The sequence below is a fragment of the Medicago sativa genome, chromosome 2, assembly GCF_051527215.1.
Source record: "Medicago sativa cultivar Bolivia chromosome 2, Bolivia_mono, whole genome shotgun sequence".
Taxonomy (NCBI): Eukaryota; Viridiplantae; Streptophyta; class Magnoliopsida; order Fabales; family Fabaceae; genus Medicago; species Medicago sativa.
The window spans coordinates 54,236,017-54,240,847 of record NC_140750.1 but is presented as its reverse complement, the minus strand read 5'-3'; the positions used below and the strand labels follow the sequence as shown (position 1 = coordinate 54,240,847).

The following is a 4,831-nucleotide window of genomic DNA, read 5'->3' as shown; positions in this document are numbered from 1 at the left end:
CGAATTTTTTTATTCAAATGCTATAGGTTGGAAAACTTTACAAAAAGTCACTAGCCCTGTGCATAATTTTAAATTGCAGTCAGCATCCCCAATTGCGGCGGAGATGTTGTTGTTGTCGCAACATTGCTGTTATAATTTCCTCGCAACATTGCAGTGCGATTTTCAATCATGTGTACAGCCGGATTGTGACCAAATCACGAACCACATCGGAGGATTTCAGCCATTTTGGTTCAAATCTTCACACTGACCGCAATTTAAAACCATTTTTCGATACCATAAAAAAATTGGTTTTTAATTTGCAGTGGTCCTACAATCAAAGGAATAGTTCAACAATGACGCATTGTTAACATATAAGAATAAAAGTCAAGAAAATTAGGGTTGATTTGTGAAAGTATTATGAATAAACAAGAACCACCAAAGCACTAAAGCAAAAACAAACTGAAATTTTAAATTATTAGGGCAAAGGCAACATTAATAATTTCAATTCATAATTTCAACATTGGGGAAAAAAACCCTAATTCTGTTTCACCATTCAAACAGATTAAATAGTAGAGCCTACACCGGTTGTGCATGCAACAAGTACCAACAACAAAACCTAGAGAAGACAATTATATCCATAGACAGGGACATAACTCACATGGTTATGTTCAAACAATTTGATCAATGGATTTGAATAACAATCGTGATTACACTAGGGACTTTTACATTCCGTTAGATCGATGGATTTCAATAGCGTTTCTGGTTACACAGGGGACTTTTACATTCTGGTAAAATGCAGGCTGTTGTTGTCTTTGCAATATCATTTCATAGACTTCAAAATCCGTAACATTGTAGCAGCTATTGCTGTTGCGGACAACAATTTTAAAACAATGGTTAAATCTTCTGCTTGCATCAAGAATGATTTAAGTTTAAGTTCCAAATTATTTGATTTGCATACTAAGGTTTGAAAACTTTTCAAAAAGTCACTAGCCCTGCGCATAGTATTAAATTGCGGTCCGCATCCCCAATTGTGGCCAAGATGTTGCTGTCACAATATTCCAATGTGAGCAATCATCTGTTTGACTGCATTGTGACCACATCAGAAACAGCATCAGACGATTTCAGCGATTTTCATTCAAATTTTCTCAATCACATCTGTGGCCGTAATTTAAAACCATTGCCCTGTTTGCCCCCATAAGAAAGCAATCGAAAAAATAATTTCCAACTATAATGTGTTTTAATTTACAGTGTCATGCAATCGAAGGAATAGTTCAACAATGACACATTGTTAATTTAAGAATCCAAAATCAAGAAAATTAGGGTTGATTTGTAAAAACATTATGAATAAACAAGAACCACCAAAGCACTAAAACCAAAAATAAACTCAAATTGTAAATTATTAGGGCAAAGGTAACATTTGTAATTTCAATTCATAATTTCAACATTGGGAAAAAAAAAAAAAAACCCTAATTCTGTTTCATAAGAAAAACATATCATAATAACTATTCTATTCAATTTGATTCTCATCAACAACTTTCTTTTCCTCAACTTTATCGTCATCAATTTTGTTATCGGCGTCTTCGTCTTCATCTTCATCTTTATCAACTCCTGTAAAAGTCCAAGCAAGTTCTTCACGAAGCTTCTCCTCTTCTCCGGGCAAAAACTCAGTATCCTCAATTCCAAAAAACTTCCTCACATACTCCACACTCTTATTTGCAATTCGATCAGCAATAACCTGGCTCGAAAAATCAAGAAGCTTCTTCATATCCAAGTAATTAGCAGCAAGAAAAAGATTCTTCACCTCTTCATTGTCGAGATTCTTGACAAACTCGGCTTCGAAGGCCTTGTTGATCTCTCCAGCAACATTCTTCTCACAATACTTGATGATTAAGGGAAGTTCAGAGCTCGTAACATTGTGAAGAGGAACAGTTGTGATTTTTCCATCACCGTCGACAAAGGATTGAACCGTTGCCATCTCCTTTGCGATTGAGGGCTTGACTTTGAAAACGACGTTGTCGGAGGTTATGAGTGAGATCATTGTTTCGGAGAGGGAAAGTGTGTTCATCTCTGATGATACTTGTTGTTCTGCCATTGTTTCAGAGAGAGAGAGGGGAAAACAGAGAGAAAGAAAGAGAGAGGAATAGCGATTGAGAAGAAAAGGGTTGATGAGATTTTGGGGTGAAGAGGGTTTGTATTTATAGACCAAAAAGGAACAGGCCACGCGGTAAGTCTCTCTCTTCCTTAATAGTGAAGATTCCAAACCCCTAAATTGATGAACAAAATCCGATCCAAAAATAAGTAAAATCTGATAAAAAAATATATATATATTTAAATATCAAATTCAGAGTCCGTTTGTTATAGCTTTTTTAAGAAAAAAATCATTTATTTTAAAAAAATAATCATTTTTAAGAGTTTTCCATCTGTTTGTTACAACTTTTTAAAAAAATCAGAATTTAAAAAAAATCTAAAAATAACTTCAAATGAGAAGCTGTTAAGAGCAGCTTCACAAAAAATAGATTTTTTTTTAGAGGAGAGGGAAAATTTATTTAAAAGATTGAACTAATTTTGTAACAAAAATCCCTTTTTTTGTAACAAAAATCCCTTTTATATATATAGTTGTATCCAAACAAACTAGATTATTTGTTTAAAAAAAGTAATTTTTATTACGGTAAACAAACTCAAAATAGATTCTAATTTTTTGTAAAATCTCTAAAATAAATCTCTAAATTATTTTATGTCAAAATCACTTTTATTTTCATCCGTAACAAACGGGCCCTCAGTTTGTCTTACGGTATGTTTGGTTGTACGTTAAAGTATGAACTATCGTGTTTCGATGTTGTTCTAGTATGTTTGACTGTACGTTAAAGTGTGAATTCTCGCGTTTCGACGCCTTTCTAGTGTGAAAATATAGAAGCCATAAATTGTGGCATCATCAAGTTGAACGCGCGCGTTGAGTGAGCTCTCACCGTTAATACAAATAGAGTCTTGATCGCTTAGAAAAATGGACCATGTGAATACCGGCACAATTTTATTTTTTTTTCCTCGTTTGAACAAAATAATACAAAAGGTATTCTAAATGTATATGGTAATTTTTCATTTAAAGAAAAAAAAAATTTACTATCATTAAAGGAATATCTTAAGGTGTAAGAATTCACACACAAAAATAAGTATATTTTTTTTCTTTTCCTCCTTTGAACAAAATCATATAAAAGGTATTCGTAATGTATATGGTAATTTTTCATTTAATGAAAATCTTTTTTCTTTTACTATCCTTAAAGGAATATCTTAAGGAGTAAGAATTCACACACAAAAATAAGTAAATAAGGAATATATACACTATAAATGCATATATTCACACATGTTAATTTATTTAATTATTTTTGTGACAATTTAATTGATTTAATTATATAATTTAATATTTTAATTCAGATGCACCGACAATGTTTGTAAATCCTATTTTGTCTAACAATTCGATATTTTTATGTTGTACATGTACATCTTCACTAAGATTCAAACATAAAATTTAATTTTTGTACAACATAAAAATATTGATATTGTTAGAAAAAATAGGATTTTTTTTTTTTTGGTGGTGAGACAAAATAGGATTTACAAACATTATCGGTGCATCTGAATTAAAATATTAAATTATATATTTAAAACAATTAAATTGTCAAAAAAATAATCAAATAAATTAACATGTGTGAAAATATATGCATTTATAGTGTATATATTCCTTATTTACTTATTTTTGTGTGTGAATTTTTCCTCCTTAAGATATTCCTTTAATGATATTAAAAAAAAAGATTTTCATTAAATGAAAAATTACCATATTCATTATGAATACCTTTTGTATGATTTTGTTCAAAGAAGGAAAATAAAAGAAAAAAAATTAAAAATACTTATTTTTGTGTGTGAATTCGTACACCTTAAGATATTTCTTTAATGATAGTAAAAAAAAAAAAATCATTAAATGAAAAATTACCATATACATTTCGAATACCTTTTGTATGATTTTGTTCAAAGGAGGAAAAGAAAAAAAAAATATTTTACGCTTTAATGGTCATCACTTCGTCTTTTTTTTTTTGGTGGTGTCCAGGATTCGAACCCCAGACTTTGCATATATTATGCATTTTCCATACCAATTGAGCTAAACTCACGTGGGTATGCCATCACTTTGTATACGGAAATAAAAAAGATATATCGAGAATGTAAAAAAAAAGTACTCTATAAAATAATTTTAATTATTTGATTATTATAGAAATATTTGTGTTTTAATATAGTTATTGGGATCTTTGACCCATGTAGGGGCCCTAAAGTTTCTATATGACTAAGGTCATTTCGATCATAGTGAAACTAATAGTTGAGTAGGCAGAGGAATATTTAATTTGTATGTTTCTATCGTGAGGAGTTGGATAGTTCAAATGGTTCAAGCTAACGGAAAAGAAATTGAAGATCCTTGTTTAAACTCAGACGAATGAGAAATTAAAAATTAATTTAAATAATTAGTTACTAACATTCCTTAAAAAAACTAGTAACCATTTTTAAGGATGCAAAAAGTCATGTTGTCTACTCTTCAAGGGAGAAATGTTATGAGCACTTTTTTTAATGTTCACTCTATTATTATGTGAAACTTATTAGGTTTCACCATTTTATTTTATTTTTAAGAAAAGATATTTATAGCATTTCATTAATAATAAGTTGTTTAATATAACGAGGTACATGATAATGGATAGTGGAACTAGCTAGTAATGGGGCAGCCTTCGCATAAGTTTCATAAAAATAAAATAGTGAATATTATAAAGAGCATTATAAAGATTGGAAAGAGAGTGTGCACAACACTTCCTTCTCTCCC

At 30.4% G+C, this 4,831-nt stretch overlaps 1 pseudogene across 1 annotated transcript; it reads right to left on the bottom strand.

Moving 5' to 3' along the window:
• Positions 1 to 1,346: 1,346 nt before the first annotated feature.
• LOC146948937 (SKP1-like protein 14 pseudogene) lies at positions 1,347 to 2,150 on the bottom strand (annotated as a pseudogene). The gene has a single exon (XR_015027083.1). The product of XR_015027083.1 is annotated as an SKP1-like protein 14 pseudogene (transcript).
• Between the last annotated feature and the right edge of the window lie 2,681 nt (positions 2,151 to 4,831).